At 34.5% G+C, this 20,404-nt stretch overlaps 1 long non-coding RNA gene across 1 annotated transcript; it reads right to left on the reverse strand.

Moving 5' to 3' along the window:
* Positions 1 to 719: 719 nt before the first annotated feature.
* Positions 720 to 19,552, reverse strand: LOC144429507 (uncharacterized). Its single transcript, XR_013478809.1, has 6 exons — positions 19,485 to 19,552; positions 18,538 to 18,595; positions 18,274 to 18,330; positions 16,731 to 16,817; positions 6,591 to 6,711; positions 720 to 844 (listed from the first exon to the last, which is right to left on the reverse strand). It is a non-coding gene; the product is annotated as an uncharacterized LOC144429507 (long non-coding RNA).
* Between the last annotated feature and the right edge of the window lie 852 nt (positions 19,553 to 20,404).

Below are 20,404 nucleotides of genomic sequence, written 5' to 3' on the forward strand. Positions count from 1 at the left end.
AAACCATGCCGGCCTGGTTTGTCACAAGATTTCTCACGTTGAATAAGCAGTGTTGATAAGATATGAAGTAAGAAAAAGATTTGTGTTATGGCCGCATTGACAACCATAGATAGACTATCTGGTTTTTGCCACAAACTGGTAACAAAATATTGTTAGAATCTTTCATTTAACACACAAATGATATATATATATATATTGAAATATTATATATATAACATATTTTGTATATCAATTCGTCAGGACAGCAATGGTATAATTTAGATATGACAAAAATGTCGATCGCCGTTGCCTTTACGCCCATGTATTACACTATTGCAAATATAAATATTTAAAACTAGAATGATTGAAAGAAAATTTATGCAAATATAAACAATACTGTGTTATGATAAAAACTCCACAACGGAATTTTATGAAATTCATTAATGCAATATATTTCAATGAAATATATTTCATATTCATCTTGCTATGACGTCAAATGTGGGAATTGTATTGTAAAGTAATAAACACAATTGCTTTGATTTGTAATCAAGAATCTGTTTGCAATCATCAAACAAACAGTTAATTCTTGATGGGTCGACCCATGTTAAAGCTTTGAATATAATCCGTTTGTATGCATACAGGATCAATGTACGTATGTCACCGAGTAGAGTAAAACAGTCTCTTTTTATATATATAAAGTCTTTTTCACTTAAGTGTTGTTCAATGCATTTCATTCATGAGCAAATCTTAGTTATCTTTGATGAAACTCACATTTATATTTGAATACTTGATGTATTTGAAACTTTTATTTTTCTTCTGTTAACAGAGAATGTCGTCAAGATTCCATTTCCATAAGTGAGAAAACCTGAAAAATTATATATATTCAAATAATCCTGACGCCGAAGGTATGGAATTCTCTTAGGAATCGTAGTAGCATTATGAATAACCAATAATAAGCGAAAAAATAGTCTTAGCTTATAAATTGATAACCTTCGATCGCACCTGTGTTTCTTTTGGAGTAAAAATATACAATGGGTAGGGCTGGGCATTTCGTATCTAATAGTAAAATTATTCGAAACGGTGAGAGAAAAATTTCGAATTGCTGCCATCTTTTTTCCTTCCTTTGTTTTATTCAAGCCATGTTTTTTCGAAGCCATTCAGATCTGACTATTTTTCTGTAGTCTAATATTGATAAATGTTTTATCATGTGTGAACGCTCAACAATCTGTCTAAGACTCAGGCCTGCCCAACCTTTTTCGTCTAGCGGGCCACTTTTACGTTACAAAATTCGTTGCGGGCCGCAAACGTTTGTACAAGACATTAATACCAGCTAAGTCCTGATTTCGGTGTAGGTAAATTTACATAATAAATAAAAGGCAAGTTAACGAACTTAAAATCAATCAATTTAATAATTGCTTTCCTGCCCAACCTTTTTCGTCTCGCGGGTCACTTTTACGTTACAAAATTCGTTGCGGGCCGCAAACGTTTGTACAAGACATTAATACCAGCTAAGTCCTGATTTCGGTGTAGGTAAATTTACATAATAAATAAAAGGCAAGTTAACGAACTTAAAATCAATCAATTTAATAATTGCTTTCTTGTTACTGAGTAGGTACTGGCAAATTATTCGATTATCAAGTCTAATATTAAAATAGCAGTCTAGCACTATTCGAATATCTGGTAACAGGGGGCGTGAACATGACATTTGCGGTTTTTTGACGACCACACAAGAAAACACACATCACGTCGAAATTGAGTGTTATATTTGCGTTATAGTGTTTTTATTCATTCATTTTCTGTTAGCTGTGAAACTGCCTCAATGTTTAATTTTCTGTAAGCTGTGAAACTGCCTCAATGTTTAAATTAGCAAAATGTGCTCCAATGTCGCGGGAATATCAAGTTTAAGTGGGTCGTATCGTAAAATTTGAAACACCATTACTGAAATAACATTACAAAGATTTCTGGACGAATAGCGTATATATACCGATTTGTGACAAATAGGCAGCAATGCAATTAAGTCAGTTTAATCAGCATTATTGACGGACACGGAGTGACGACATTTCCGAAATCTTATTTAGCGCAAACATTAGATAAAAAAAATACGAACATAAAAGGACAACGAGACCCGGGGCTAGTACCAAAGATATTGTTGACTTTTTATTTTACGTTGGCGATAAATACGATCAAATCAGACAAGCAAGAAAACAATCAGAATGAAATTAATTTGCAAATCTAGGTTCTAAATTAATTCCTGTACTTGCGCTCAGCGTTCGTCCTCAATAATCGCACAATATCTTTCGAGTTTGTCGAACAGAATGCACAGTTCTGCGAGAAATAAAAAAAACTGACGTCGATGTTCACCATGGTGCAAGCCTTGACACATACGTAATAATAAGAACCGCCATTTGAATGTAGATAGATAGCAGGAATGATCACACCAAAAACACGAAACATACTGGAGCCTATATACTGATATATAAATTGGTAAAAACATAAGAGGGCGGTCCGCACGAGAAACTTTGTGTTATTGGTAGGATAACTTGCGAGAAATATGTATTAGCCCATGAATGCCATTTGAATGTAGATAGATAGCAGGAATGATCACACCAAAAACACGAAACATACTGGAGCCTATATACTGAATTATATAAATTGGTAAAAACATAAGAGGGCGGTCCGCACGAGAAACTTTGTGTTATTGGTAGGATAACTTGCGAGAAATATGTATTAGCCCATGAATGATGTGTATTAGCCTATGCATCACAATATCGGGACTCTTGCCGAAGGTGGTTACTCCCACCCGTCACTTTCTCCCCACCGATCTTTCTTCACCGAATCACCCTTTCGCGGAGAAGATGGGGTAGAAAGAAAAGGGAGAGATAGAGAGACTTCGCGTCTAACGTTAGAGCTCTTTATACCTCGCTTGACAAATTTTTAATAAATGATCACCAATGGTTATATTAGGGGTAAATCTAGAAATTGTGTTTGGTAAATGAGTAAATAATACAAAAAAGGTTAAGAACCACTAGTTTAAACCATTAGCGAATTCATCGGTAACAGAGAGACAACTGCTAAGCACATCTGTCGCAAACAAAACTTCCATGTAATCAACCACCCCTGTCAGTTGCGCAGCGTACTTCCTCGCGTAAACGGCATAGCCGTGCGCATTTGTGTAAAACCTTTCACCTAACCAGACAATGACTGATACATACAGGTATCGATATTAGTTACTACCAACGATTAACGATGTTTTCATATATTACAATAACGCCAATAGGAATGATAACACCGAAGATTATTTGTTTGCGATGGTACACGAAATGCTTGGATGATATTCAAAAAAAAATACGTGAATTTGAAAATAAAGGAATGATTGTCGTGGAAAGTGCGTCGCGAAATAACAATCCATTTTATAAATAAATTTTATTCGACCGCATCAACCTGAAATTCTGGAAATTTATGTTGAATTTATTTATGTTGTTGAAGTACGCATTATCATATATCTTGTCGCGATATATATTCCTTCATGTGCACAAGTCTCACATGTAGCGCCGGTTAGTCATGACATGTAAAACTCCCTATTTGTTTGTTCCAATTGCAATGAAATCAAATTCGTTTTCCGTGCATCATTGCTCGTATTTTTAATAGTAATTGCGTCCCGGGTTTGTAAACTTTGAAAACCAACAAACAGGAAATACCTTATTCTAAAACACAATTTAAATTCAGTCGGAAATAAATTGCGCCAAGGATGCCATACAGAAAAAAGAATTTAGTCGCGAGAGTTACATTAGATCACTGTAAAACCACGTCAAGGTAGAACAAACAAATTTAAAAATAAAACAAAACAGGGGTGAAGACTGAAAGTAACGATAAATATCCCACATTTTAAACTACGTACGATTGGCAGCATTTTACTAGCAGTTCCATGCATGACCCACGTATTAAAATTGATTATCGAAAATTAAAAGTTGGATTGGCGCTTCCGAGAGACAATACGTGGTATTTAACACGTACAAGCTATATCCAGAAAAGAAATGACAAGTCATATCCTTCCAATGTACTTTTAATTAGCTCCTTAGTGATCCCTCCCTTCCTTGACCAAGTAATGTTTCGAAAATTTAAACTTTTCACTCAGCCACGCTTGACGGTTGCTGTTTATTAAAGTCATCTTGTCTTAAGACCACGCAGAAATGATTTATTGCCGAATTATTTAATCACTATTTAAAATCAACATTCAGGATCAACACAATCGCAGATTTGCGAGATTTATCTATAAAATATTACAGACACCATAGAAAAGTATATTGAAGTTGATTATCATCTCTATTAAATATCTGCATTCCGGTATCGATAATAATATTACTTTTTGCTTGAAATTGGCGCGGTAAATTTATAAATATTGATAGGTGATATCAAGTCAACGCAAATGTTAATTTGGGTTTTAAAATTACAGCTGTTGCGGATGTGAGCGCACGGGTAAACGCCAAATATAGAACTTCGCTCTCCGTCGATCGACAAGAATTCATAATTGCGAAAAAAAAAGTGTGGGAATATAGATTGCCAAATACAGCATATAGACGCCAAAACAATTGAGATGACAAAAACAATTGGCGATCACAACAAAATAAACCAAAAAAATGGCTTTATTGCCGATTTTTAATATTTCGACCTACGTTTTAGACTCCTGTTGTGTATAAAAAAATATTTGTTATTCGACTATCCGGTATTCATTAAAAATAACTAATTGAAAAAAAAAATATATTAATTTTATCCAACCCTACTCGAATATCAATGATAGATGTAGTTGCGTTCGATCGCAAAATTCGGGGAAACGCCATGTGCATTTGCGGATAAAATGAAATGGCTGTTAATACGACATACGCGTTTTGTGAATTTGCTGATTTTAGCAGCATCTCACAAATCTGTGAGATGCTGCTAAAACTTGCTTCTAATTCAAAAAAATAATGGTCATTACTAAACAAAATATCAGAACTTTCTGAATGGCTCCAAGAAATTAGAAGTACACTACGAAGAGAACAAAGACCTGTCGAACCAGCACTAGAAAATCACGCACTATGGTCACAATTTATCGATGTCCTTGGTAGTCACATGACCAATCTCGTTAAAAAAAACGCACTGCGTAATATTCCAACATCTGGTTTCAAAGACACCGCCGAGCGTTTTTGCCGGAGAAAGCGGAATCGGTGGGCTTGTATAATAATCACACTATAAAATCTTTTTTGCAATTAATGCGAAAGGTTTCTCTACTGCATGCACCACATAGGTTAAAATTCCAGCAAATATCGTTATGTAATGCAAAATTGGGTTACAAAAATACTAGTACGCAACTTATTTGTCAATCTCGCAAGAAAATATTTGTCAACTGTGAATTTTTGCCCTCAAAATTGAAAAAAGGTGCTATTTCGCAAGCAAATTCGCAATTTTCGCGAAAAAAAGTGCGCTAATAGTAAACAATGGTGGATACCTATTTCAAAAACAAATTTCTACAAATATAAGTTGATAGAACAACTTTTAAGGTATTCTCTAATTCCTCAAATTTTCACTGAAAGCTGCTTCAAAAATTAATTAAAACATCTTTTATTTAATTTTTCTTACAAAAATGAACAATTATTTTCTGTTCGATTAATGTAAAATTGATATGTAAAATTCTGCGATTTTATCTGTAATAAGATAGCATTGTTTCTTTGAACAAAATATTTTCAAATTTCTACGGTAACCTTTCTGAGTTTATTTTTCGAAAATAATTTTTCATCTCTCTTGTATGTCTATTTTTCAAAAGTATACAGGCTTTCAAAATAGTTTACGGGTTTGTGATATCAGTCTAAAACTTGTTTTCTTGTATTATTTCGTTGATAACTTTATACAGTATTAACATTTGAAATCGTTTTGGACACGGAGTGCCAATATACACATAGATTATTTGCGAAAAAAGCTATGTTACACAACTTGTCACATATTCTCAAACTATCCAATCCCAATTTTTTTTGTACGCTGCTCCTAAAATTTCGATAAATATATATTTTCAAATTTGTCATTTTACGATGCTTCAATATTTGTAAAAAAACTTTTATTGATATTGTTTACTCGATGTACCATGTTTGCCTTTTATTGACAAAGGTAGAAAAATTAGAACAGAGAATATTTAAATTATATATAAGAATACTTCTAACAGTTTCAAGTTAACTTTCCTCGAATATTGCTATTTTATATTATGCGCTTCTTCAAAGTTGAAAACTGTTTTTTCTACATTCAAGCGTAAGCTAATTCAAATATATGCATCAACACCTGAAATTTTTTACAGCATACAATGTCAATGAAGACTTGAGTTTTATTTATTTATTACATGCTTACATGTCTAGTTAATGGTTGGGCGTTAATTTGTAACTGATTATATACGGATTTAACGTTTTATTATGCACTAACTACTACATAACGCGACATTTTGAAATAACATATATATAAATTATATGTCTAACCTGCATCATTCAAAAATCCCAAATGTTTCTGAGTCGCAGAGTTTAATTTAATATATCAATTTTATAAGCTTCGTTAAATTCAAATTCACAGATTCAAAAGATTTCATCACTTACTTGACTCTTTGGATAGGCTCCCAGCTCACTTGGTGATGCAATGCCAGACCTTTGGCATTGTCGCATTTTTTAATGCAATGATAAATTACCTCGCCAACTTTCAAGCAGTGTTTTCAGAAAGCTGAAAATAAATGTAATATGTGGCATTATGTGGTGTAAGCCAATTGCTTCTAATTTCGATTTGCATACAATGCAATTGGGCTAACTATGTCACCATCAAGTTTTGAGGGTATATTTCACAGAGAATGCTGCTCGACAGTGGTACAGAAAAGAGAATCTCAATGTAAAATTATCTGAATTGGAATCTTGTAGTTGATTTCAGAATTTAATTTTAGGATATCAACTTTGCTACTTGCTCGTAACAACCTTTCTAGCAATGATTGGGTTAGTTGACAACCTATTTGAAATAGTTTCATGAAATATACAGATTTTTTTGATATTTTCGTAATCTTTTATAAAACTCACGCAAATTATAATTTATTTGTATTGGAAAATGGCGAACGATGAAGTAAAAGAACGTAAAATGTGTCACAGCAGAATGGTGGTGAAGATTTTAACCATTTGCAAAGACGCTATATATCAAACATTTTAACAGTTTTTCAAATTTTTCTAATTTTCATTGTTTGCCACTTTAAAAATGGAAAAATTAAATATTTTTTATTCAAATGAATGATACATTTTTAAGATTACATTTGTTCCTTATAAAGTTATAAGTATACATATTCACATTTTGCACTAGTAGTTAGTTGACAACAGTAGCAATGAAATATGATCACGTGGAATGACAACATAAAATGTCAATGAGAAATTCTAACAATAGCGAGATGAATTTACTCATTTAAATTGTAACACATATATAACCTTATAACACAATTCAGAAATTTTATTTTTGCAAGTTACTAAAATTTTAAAATAACTACAAAATTCAATATATTCAACTATATACAATATGTATAGTTCCCGATGCATTGATCAATTGACATATAGTATCAACATTTGACATCGTTTTCAATACAGAATGTCGATGCAGTCTTCGAAAACTTGCGACAAAGATAGATTTTGCAACTTTTTAGCGTTTCTTATGTTTTGGTTGTACGCCGTATATAAATGGGGAAAACTTGTTTGATTTTTTAAAAAATATTTCTATATTAAAATAAAATTTTAAGATAATATTTTTTCCTAATTTCTAATAAAATCATGAGATAACTAGAATTTATCTAGGAACACCCGAAATCTTTCACAGCATGCAATGACAATGAAGACTGGGAACATTTGCAAAAGAGCTGAAGTTCCCATTTTTTTCGAATTTTCGATTATTCGTTGAAAAGTACGACTTCGTATATGAAGCATTAACATATAAACTCATTTTTACCATACAATACCAATATAAAGCTAGTTTTTTTTTATCAAGTTTGTAAAAAAATTAGATATTTTTTTAATTTTTTCAAAATCGTTTAGAATAGAATGACAATAAAGACTTAGGATAGACCTTGTATGTAAAAACACTGGATTTAAAAACTTCACAAATATTTTGATTCCAATTGTACGCTTTTCAAGTGTGTAAAATATATAATTTTAAATTTTTTTAAAGTTAATATTTACACTTTCAAGTAAATCATCATAAGTTAAAATTTCAAAAATGAGATTTAAATTTCTCTTTTTTATATTTTTCACAAAATAATTGACATCTGAAAACAATTATCAATTTATCACTTATGTTATAATATTAGATAAATCTGTAACCTTTTAAAAAACTTCAAGTAGAAGTGATCAGTTTTAGTTGCATATATAAATAGAAACTGTAAATTATGAGATCCAATTCAAGAGATGCTTTTCTGAGGAGGTCTGCCTTTGGTCGGACCAAAGGTTACTGAAATACATTTGTGTTAAAGTACAGCAGGATACGCATACGGATCCACTCGCATACAGGAATAGAGGAGGAATAGGAGTTAGATTTGCGCAGCACAATTCAAAGTTCCAAAGTAAAGTATGGCACTTTTGTGAAATTCAACAATGGCGACAAATTTGAACATCGATCGCCAAACTTCGTATACTCGCGGCCAATATATACATTTACCACGTGCGGGACAAAATAATTTCCACTTGCGACAATTGCAACAATAAACTTCAAATTATGGTGCGCTCGCACCTATATATATTCTATCAAACAATACACTATTTTTATTTACTTTCAATCAATGTTTGAGATGACGTTTCGTTTATTTGACATGGTCGAAGCGTTGAAATCAAATGGCAACTAGGTTGCCCCGCACTACGTCGTCCAAATGACAATCTGACAAGCAAGTTCGCAAGTTATTCTTAGTGTAATGCATTTTAGATAGAGCTGCTCATATTAATATGTATTTCTGACGTGCACATTGCACGTTTTCACGATGGCATAGATGAGCAGTGGCGCAGCAGGAGAAACAATTTCCGTCCAAGCACGGCCCTAATCACAAATTTCCCTTCGTGCCCGGACGTTTCCCATAATTTTAAAATGCAAAATGAACTCCACTTATGAGTACAACAAACATCAAGTAAACCACATACTACTAACGCTACTAACTACAAAAGCGCTTTACGGCAGCACTTGTTACCAGTGAAAAAATATATCCGTTTTGAGACGATAATAAATTTATAACAAATTTGTTTTATGCATTAAAAGTCGGGACATTCGAAGGTCACAAAAATTAGTTCCCGGGCTGCAATTTCAACCTTCGAATTAGAACGTCAAAATTGGGATGGCAATTAACACTATTCTTGAACGCTCGATTTAACAACTAAAACAAGTGACATTAGTTTTCTTGGCTACTCAGTGATTACGCTGACTGACAAATAAGTAGCAAATTTTCTAGGTTCCATTACATGAACCCACGTACATCTGAACCCACGACAATTGCACCTGCATACTATTGCACCTATGGAAATTTTTTTGTTTCACGGATATTTGAACCCATTCTAACCCTAACCCATGGGGTTTAGCACCCGCATATAGATTGAGCCCGCGGATATACACATGGGGTCAAATGTACGGTCACCAATTTTCTCGCAGATTACAACTGCGCGGTTTGACGTCGGAACTAGGTCCAGCGGTTGGAAAGCACTGCCTTACACGACTTTTTGAAATATTATATATATGTGTGTGTTTACCCTGCATCTTCAAATATACACAACCTATTTTGGGTTAAATATGATATACCAATTTTTGCGTTTCAGAATTATGTGTAGCATTACGGAGGTAACTAATTTTGATCGCCTACTTTACATCAAGTTATGTAAAGGACTGAAACCTATGGGCAGGGGATGTACTCTCTTGGGTTAACACAACACAAACGGTCCCCAAACTCGTAATAAAACTAAAATAGAAAAAAATCGAAATAAAATTATTAACTAACACTAACCTTGCACACATACTACGGGATTACTAATATTTTATACCTAATTAGATTTATATTAAAAACTTCCGAAGATTTTCATTACACACTTAGATCTTTACAAACGAAAAACGCTTCAATAGGCTTACAGTAAACATAAATAGACATTGCTATCACTGATTTTTTTCCGTTTATTTTCAAATACGTCGCAGGTTTTTAAAAAAATTAAAAACATTCATGATTCTGGCTAATAAATTATTTACTAGTGTGTTATATTTCGCTTTATTTCGCAAGTGTGAAGTACTCTAAACATTAGTCGTCAGATGTCAGTCTCCGACTTCAAATTGCACAAATTACAAATATCACCATATTATTGACCTACTCAAACTGAAAGTATTTATATAACAGAACATAACATAGGTACACGCTCTTACACCAGTATTGCATAATTTACCCATTAAGCAAATAGTAAGTCAACAAGGACAAAGAAAGGCTTGGTCAAAAAACTGCTTTCAGTGAGAAAAAAACAATCAGATTTAATGCGACGGCTACCTTTACTTTTTAACAACCAGATCTTCGATGTCTGGTGAAATAACAAAGAACTCGGAGGTATTGGTTCCGGTTGAAATATGGGCTAACCGATAACAAGAGAGCTATGCTGAAATATATAGACACGGCGAGTAAATCGAAATATTTTATTATCAATTCCCTGAAAATCTTGCGCGGTTACTTACCAGTACCTGTAGGCCTATCAGGTTAACAACAACGGTACAGCGACATACCAAGCCTATCCAGTAGGAATGTTACAAAACGCGCGTTTTCTTGCCAAAACATGTAGGCTACGTATCACATCTTCAAGATACCGTTACGCTTTTAAAAACAACTGCTGATTGCCCGCGGAAGCTTGTGTTTATATCAAACCTTGAGATAATTCAGACTCAATACAGGGCTATAATCTCATTATTGAATTTTTCTTACAGTGCAAATATTTCCTACCGTGTGGAGCTTTTAAATTTAACTTTCGAACGTGTTACGAATTAATGATCCTTCTAATGACATCTATCAGTACTTTGGTACCACGCGTGTTTTTTCCCAACTTGAAACTTAGCAATTTATATAAAGCATATTTAATTAGAACTTGTTAATTTAACCGGAACGAATCACTGTGGAGCTAGCATTCCAACGCTGAATTTGCGACAAACCGCAGGCCGTCTCGATAACCGTTGCCAGAACAGCTTTCTGCAAAAGTCTCGACATTGAGATACAATAATGGGCTAATACACATCATCATATTCAATAATAGGCTACAAATACATATTTCCCGCAAGTTAGCCTATCAATAACACAATGTTGCTAACATCAAAACATGTGGATAGATGCGTTTTTTTTTTATTTCAAATCTTTTTTGTTCAAACTAACGAAATTTACCCCTAAGAATGACAAAACTCTACCCCAGGTTAAGAACTGCTGGATTAAACAAAATAAAGTGCTACTAAGAATAATGAAGATTTTGCTATCAAGTGAAGAAGAAAATACAGATATCATACCGTGTTTCCCGAAAATAAGATTGGATCTTATTTAGGGTGACCATATTTGCGAACCCTAAATGAAGGATGCTTTGTTTGGTAGAACCATACTTTTCCAGTGCCTGTGATATACATTACACATTGTACTAAATTCTCTAGGATTAAGTATACTTAGTATAGTTTATGAAATAATGCATTTTTGTCTTATCAACATGCAATAGTAAGTTAAGATTGCCTTTAATTATATGAAAGTAATGCGCTACGCTTCGCTATCAGTCGACCTTATCCAAAGCATAGATACTTTTCCTTCAGTTCCTGGGTTGAAAGGTACTGAGTAATTTTCTGCCAAAATCGAAACTTTATTTAAATAACTAGAATAAGGTGTTGCGCACGCAAAAATGTAAAATCCAAAGGTCGATCATAACAACGTAAGATATTTTGTGCTCAAAGCAGGAAGCATCCAAAACTTCTAAATCGTGCAACATCTGTGACGATATTTGTTATCAAGGAAGTGCAAAGAAATCAAGATATAACAGTCATTGACATGTCCAGTAAAACCACAACCAGCTAAGTTATTTAACGAGTTGTTTAAACTACCAGGATTTTATAACTTCGATGAAGTATCGTAATTTTGATTTATTTTCTCAATTAGTAGGCTGGGTACTAGAAATATTTCACTATATAGAACTGTTCCAGGGGACTTCTGACGAACCCCAGGTGTTGCGATATGACGTAATATACCCTATAGCGCCACCCATGTTTCATGTCCTTGGTTATCCTTGTAAAACGTGGTAGTCTTATTCCACTGTGCGTGCTTTCTATGTTTATTGTTAATATAAGTTGGTGATGTCGAGTCATGTGTTGAGAACCCATAAAGCTAGATAGAGAACGAAACATGGTATCAGAAGCGGTGACGGATCAACAATAAGCGCTGGACTCGGATGAAGAAGCTTTAGATAAACACTTCGAACCTACTAGAAATGTTGTACATGAAAAACACGTTTTTTATACATGCGACCAGAGACTAGATAAATCAATTGATGATTATGTCACTAAACTGTGTCAACGTGTAAATTTGGACCAATGACTGACGAACTAATAAGAGACAGAAATATGTTGGGTAGCAAAGATAAAAATGTGAAAGCTGCAATGCTTAGAAAAAGTGAACTAACTTTGAATTTTGCAATAGATATGTGTCGCATGTGTTGTGTAACGCTTGCTATAAGAAAAATCACTTTGCTGCTGTTTGTAAACAAACTAATTGAAATCTCTACTCTGCTAATAATTATGTCAATAAATCAAGCGACTCGGCTTATAATTTTGAGACTGTTGGAAGTATTCAGTCTAAAGGTGTTCGCTGGTTTGTTAATTTGAAATTACATGCGAAAGGTGGTCGAAAACCAGTTTTGTTTAAATGTATGTTCGATAGCAGCTCAACCAGTAATGTGATAAGCTTCAAGGATTGTTGTAAGGTCCTAGGCACAAAAAATCCAGCTTTACAAGAAAGTAGTGCAACGCTGAAGTTTTATGATGATAGCTTGCTGAAGCCGATTGGTCAATGTAACTTTCTATGCCAATACAACGGTAAGTATTACAATTTTTCTTTCATTGTTGTGGAAAGAGACCCACATCCGTTGCTTTCAGCTCAGACTTGTGCAGAGTTGAAACTTTTGCAGGTCAATGTACCTCAAAGTCAAGGTACTGTACAATCTATTCTAGCCAAACATCATGAAAACTATTTAACTGTTGATGATATTTCAGAAGTACGCTGATGTTTTTGAAGGTCTAGGTTGTTTTCCGGGTGAATATCATCTAGAAATAGATACCAAAGCTCTACCAGTAAAGCATCAACCTCGTAGAATTGCCTTTGCAGAGCGCAATGATCTTATGAATAAACTTAGAATAGAGGGGTAATTGCTAAAGTTACCACGCCTACCAACTGGATTAGCAATATGGTAGCAGTTAAAAAACCAAAATAACGCTTTAAAACGTTCTCACCATCCTATTCCAAATATTGAAGATGTTTCACCTGATTTAGCTAATGCAAAAGATTTTTCTGTTTTTGATGCAAACGATGGATTTTGGCGAATCATAATTGACGAACAAGTAGCTATTTAACTACTTTTATAACTCCATTTTCTAGATACAGATGAAAACGCATGCCGTTTGAAATTTCGACAGCTCCGGAAGAATTTCAAAGGCGACTAAATGAAGTACTAGAAGGTCTTGAAGATATACGATGTATTGTCGATGATATACTTGTTGCTGGAAATGGAAACACATAAAGAAGCGGTAAGAAATCGTGATCAGAAGGTAATAAAAGTCTTTGAAAGTGCAAGGAGCAGAAATTTGAATCTGAACAAAAGTAAAATCAAGTTCAAACTGTAATCCGTTCCATATCTAGGATATTTATTGACTGATAAAGGTCTTCCACCAGATCCACGGGAGATTCAAGGTGTTATTGAAATGCCTAAACCAATAAATGTACAACAGGTACAATGTGTTGTAGGATTTGTTAATTATCTTTCCAAATTTCTTCCAGACCTATCAGAAATTTGTGAGCCTCTTCGTAGATTGACGTACAAAGATGTTAAGTGGAAATGGCTGAGAGTACATGATGATGCGTTTGAAAATACCAAAACGTTAGCAACAACGGCACCAATTCTACTACAACATTATGATATTTCAAAAAAAGGTAACCTCACAATGTGATGCGGGTGAAGTCGCTCTGTTACAAGAAGGTAAGCCTGTTACTTTTACCCCGCGTTCGTTAACGACAACAGAGCGTCGTTACGCACAAATTGAAAAAGAATGTTTGTCAATCGTGTTTGGATGCGAACGATTTGATCATTATATTTTTGGTCGAAAAGTGACTGTGAAAAGTGAATCATAAAACGATAGATGCTATTTTTCGGAAATCCTTGTTAGCAGCACCCGAACGATTACGGCGAATGCCGCTTAGACTGCAAAAGTACAATTTGTACAAATCCAGTACAAGCCTGGAAGAGAAATGCATATAGCAGATACACTCACTAAGTTGTGCACAAATGATAATATACCACAACCCGCAAAAGACAGTTTTAAAATTTTCCAAATTGGCGAAGAAAAAATCTTTAGAAATGAATTAAACAAGATAAATTTTGCCGATTATGCATATGTCACAGATGAACGACAAACAGATTCGGAATCATAACCAGAATGATAAGCAATTAGAGTTGGCTGTCCAGAAACAAAAGGTGAAGTTTATGATTGCCTAAAAAAATTCTGCAATTATAAAGATGAACTGGGCTACCAAAACAATGTTTTGTACAAAAGCCATAGAATGGTAAATTCCTAAGACCCTGAGACCCGAAATGCTTAAACGCATTCATGAATGTCACATGGTTATTGAATCATGCTTGAGAAAGGCCCGAGATATGGTATTTTGGCCTCGATATGGTATGTATGGAATGCGCGTGACAATCAACTAGAACCGTTAATAAGCAGTGAAATCCTTAACCAGCCATTGTGTATAATAGGAATGGATATTTACTGTGCTTAACAAGCAATATTGAATTATTGTCGATTACTATTCAGATTTCTGGGAACTCGACGAACTGAATAACGCACCTGCGAGGTCGGTGATCAGATGCTCTAGGAAAAATTTCAGCAGACATGGCAAACCAGTCAGTGATCTCCGACAATGGTCCACAATTTGCAAAGGCTGAATTTCAAGAATTTGCCAGAAGTTGGGAATTTCTGCATCGAACGTCATCTCCGCTGCATAGCAAGTCGAACGGTAAAGCCGAATCAGCCGTCAAGATAGCAAAGAATCTAATTAGGAAGGCACGTAGAGACTGTTCAGATGTATATAAAGCTACACTCGAATGGCGAAATACGCCAACAGATGATATGGACAGTTCTCCTAGTCAAAGACTAATGTCCCGTCGCACAAGATGTTTTCTTCCAATATCGAATAAAATGCTTGCGCCGAAAGTTGAGAGAAATGTCAAATCGAAAATTGAGCAGAGACTGGCAAGATCTAAGAAAAATTACGATCGTGGCACAAAACAACTTTCGAAGCTTCACAAAGGGCAATAAATCGTTCAGATGAAGCGGAATCGAGCGAGAGACCGGTAACTCCAAATTTCAGTCAACGCAGAACACGAACTAGAATCATTCGTACTACGTTTCGTGAACATTTATGTATTAATACTTTTTATGAAAAGGGGGTTGTTACGATATACCCTATAGCGCCACCCATGTTTCATGTCCTTGGTTATTCTTATAAAACGTGGTAGCCTTATTGTAACTGTTCTGTACGGTACTTTTTATGTTCACTGTTAACATAAGTTGGTGATGTCGAGTCATGCATTGAATTGCTTGTCATATGCGTAATGATAAAGTTTTTATTTACGTTTACAAGTTCCTTAACACATCACAAACACATGAGAGCAAATTAAATATTCAATCCCACGAAATAGGACATTTTGATATTTCAGAACGTCATCTGAGGATGTAAAATTTTCAACGCAAAAGAAGGACAAATCCGTGAAAAAGAGGACGTATGGTCACCCTATCTTATTTCAATTTTCTTCCGAAAAATAACACTAGGGCTTATTTTAGGGGGATGTCTTATATTTTCATTTACCGAAAATAAACCTACAAGGTAGAGATTTGCGAGTTTTTGAAATATACAAAATATGAATACCGGTATTCATTTACTTATAACACGTTTTATATCCAAGACAACTAACAGCAAAACAACTTAAAACCTATAAGAGAGATTTCTTGCTATCGACTAGGTAAAAAACGTCTCGTTATTGACTAGGTCTTATTTTATGGGGAGGGCATATATTAAAATCACTTTAAAAATCCAGCTTAGATCTCATTTTCGGGGTAGGTCTTATTTTCGTCTTATTTATTCGGGAAAACACGGTAGTATCGCAACTTTGTGACAGCAATTCTCAAAGTGTGCTGTCTTGCCCACTGGATAGGGGGAAATACACATAGAAACACACATGTAAGCTACTTTTAAAATAACTTTAGTAGTCAGGTATATGTAGTCATTAAATTCCAAATATTAGCCATAAGATGTCAGCCAGTTTCAAATTGCGCAATTTTGAAAATTTACAGTATACCAATGAACTGTCAATAAAGTTTTTCAACAACTCTGGAATATACGACAAATTACTGTTGGTCCGTAATTACTGTGTCAATGAATATCGAAAATTCAAATGAAATATTTAAATACAATTTACTTGATTATTCTTTGGTTTTGTTTGCTTATTCGTATTTTCGATCTTTATCTTTTGATGCAATGGAAAACTGTCGAAACAAGCAGTGTTCTGTAAAATAGACATGTAGTGTAAGCTAGTTGCATCCAACCGGATTTTCAGGCTAATAAAACGATTTTCAGAGCCTATATTACTAATCGATTTTTTGGGGTCGCCTTATTGGGTGGCTAAACCAAACCTATTTACCTTTCTAGGTGGTCTATGTTTTAGCATAAGCTTCAGGCATAATCATTTCTGAATTAATGTATTTATGTATTCAACGACATACAGCCTTTCAATCATAGCTAATGTTTTTTGTTATTTCAAGTTATTCCGTATATACATATATACGCATAAAAACGCGATATAAAAATTGGTTTGGCTAGTTATATAAAGCTAGTTTGTCATATAAATATTTAAAAACGGACCATAATTTCATTCCAGTTTCTTATCGCAGGGGTGTAATCGAGTATGGCTCAGAGTTAACGTGGCAAATACCGCGAACACAATACCTCGAGCAAAGACTATTTCAACATCAGTATTCTAATGATTCTGGATCAGAATGAAAAGCTAAATAAATTGGAAATATCAGGTCTAAATTTATCCGATTCAAATACCAATACAGAAAAATTGGCCGATATTGTCAATAACGATACCCGATAACGATACATTGGTACATCTTTAGTCAGAATCCCGTTTCTACACTCATGGGTGGGGACGAAAATGGCTCAGAATTAAGGAGGTAACAGATACCACGAACATGATAACTCAACGCAAAAAAATTAATTTCAACATCCATATTTTAACTTCTTTTTCAAAAGCTCCTGAATCAGATAAAAAAAACAAATGCATCAGAAATATTGGTTCTACATTTAGCCCATACCGATATAAATATTTTTTTATTGCTGATATCCAATATATCTCTAAAATTTACCGCTTATGAATATTAATTGGACGATTACTATGACTGCTAACAAGGTGGGAAGGGGATATATACACACTATGTGGGATGTACGGTAATATATGTTGATACACTTGGAAAATTGGATGTATATGATTTATATAGTAACGTTTTTATAAATTTTATTTTAGTGACGATACGGAAAGTACGACTATGGGAGATTTACGGTTATGTATTATAAACACACTTGGTTGGATCGACTCATCGTCATTGAGAATTTCGTGTGTTTCTAGTTTGGAACACTTATGAACATAAACGGCATAAACTGATCATTACCAGGGATTGTAGACTATGGTAGATTGTCGGATTCACTCATCTAATATTGTACTCGGGATCGCGTGATCTACCATTTGGGGTAAAAACGGATTTGATTAAGCCAAAATGCTATGCAGATTTATTACGGACAATGATATCAATGAGGGAGGAAATACTGATATAAAACAGAAAAAATATTGCCACGCCAGTATCTGTAATCTGTGGTCTAGATTCTTTAGAAAAGTGATTTATAACACCAAAAACTACATATATTACTTATTTAGAAGAATGTGTTACTGTATTATATTGTACCTTATTATGCAATCTGCAAGTGAACCCTTTACTTCCATTTCTTCTCGCTATTTCCACCTAAAAATATAAGGCAGTTTGAAAAAAATACTGCTTCACTAACAAATTTGGTGATTTAATTGACAAATACTAAGGAATAAAAGTACGCAATGTTTTATGGAATATATGACAAATCATTTCCAGTCAATTATGTGAAGAATCGTCACATTTGTTTATGGAAATCAATGGATATCTAAAATTCAAATAAAATATTTAAATATTGTTTACCTGCATCGTAGATCTCCTCAGTTTCGTCTATTTCCTTTTAACTTCATATTTCATACTTCTGCATTTAAAAAGCAAAGATATTAATATTTAGCTTTTGCATAACACTATGATTTCTGCCTGATAGTACTAAACAAAATTTATATACAATAGATAAAATATCGCAAAGACGGGACTGTCCGTATTAGCCAAGTGAATATCCCCATGCCCATAGCTTTCAGCGTACTCCCGTAGTATGTGAACCAAGATGGCGGACACCGGAACGTACATGAATACCGGTTAAGGTTGGGTTACACCATAATTTGGCTAGCCCCCAAACTTATAATAGAAGTATAATAAGAAAAATTGGAACAAATTATGGCCTAATCATAACCGGGTACACATCCTACGTTCCGATGTCCGCCATATTGGTTTGCATACTACAGAAGTACCGGTTTAAGTCTCTTTACACAACTTGATATAAAATAGGCGAACAACATTGGTTACACATACTTCTGGAGCGCCCGCATGGATAACGGGAGACAAGCGATAAATATCGAAAATCTCAATGACGAAATAGCAGAGCTATTCCTACAAAACTAACATGGTGGAGCGTTGAGTAAATGAAAACAAGACAAACTTGGAGAGTTATTCAGAGTGTTCTACAGTATATGATTTATCGATTTTATTTGTAATAATTGGACCTAGATAAGCCGCGAGATTGATCAACTTTGTTTCTCCGCTACCCATGAATGGAACTTCGGTAGGGTGAGATTTGTATTTGATTCAAAAAAACGAGATGAGTTTGCGATTTCAACTCGTGAGACTTATAAATCACAAAACACTAACTTATTCCTGTGATCCGATTTATTTTTATGTATTAGGTTACAAATTCCAATTTTTTTACTATCGAAAGAGGAAAATAATATAACATCAGTAAAAGCATGGGTTATCAAGTACATTTCACTCACCTGAATATTGCTCCGAAGGTAACAAGAAAATCCATTGATCATCCTACGACAAAATTTATCGGCACACTGTTGTGACTGAAGCGATGTCGCTCGTGGATTCCGCGCGAAATATTTGACGAAAACGTCAAGTAATCTTTTGTAATCAAATAATTACTCCGATTACTCCAGGTTAACTCTGAATCGCCACGAGCCTCTTAATTTACTTAATTTACCGAATGTGAATGGTAGTCGGTATTTGCTCCACACTAATTGTAACCGTCATAATTTCTAGCTTCCAGTAAATTATCCGCCAAACAAAAAAGTTCGAGGCATAGTACCACAGCCTTAATCTCGATTCTATTCGAGGTATCTAAAATTGACTTGTCAATACGACTGCAGACCGATGACAACAACTGATAATGTTTAGATTCAGAGTCAATCTCTTACAAACAATCGCACAATAAACCCGTTCTGACTGCATTGAAAAACGTTGCTAATGTTAGCCCGGTGGAGTAGCAATGCATTAAGTGGCTAGAATAAAGCCTTAAAATACTTTTGATCGTTTCGTTTGGTGAAAATCGATCATGATACAGGTACTACCGTACGAGACAACCCTCAAGTACACGACATCTTGGCGGTTTGAAATCGTCGTACCCGAGTATATATGTGAATATGAAAGCGTTTCCGAAATTTGCCTGTTATCCCCTTTTCCCGGGAAAATATAACCTTTTATGATGCATTTTATTTTCTGGATGTTTGACGCAGCTATGACATCGAGCGCACATTATCTAACCTCCGGCGCGGTGAGTGGCGCATGCCGGTAAGCTTCAGGACAACGCTTACCATCGCACCTCAGATTATCCTCCATGGGGTCGTGGGTTCAATTCTCGCCAGGGATTGTTATGTTCCAAATGTTTGTTGGATTCCGTAGGGCAATAATT

The sequence above is a fragment of the Styela clava genome, chromosome 11 (assembly GCF_964204865.1).
Source record: "Styela clava chromosome 11, kaStyClav1.hap1.2, whole genome shotgun sequence".
NCBI classification, from domain to species: domain Eukaryota; kingdom Metazoa; phylum Chordata; class Ascidiacea; order Stolidobranchia; family Styelidae; genus Styela; species Styela clava.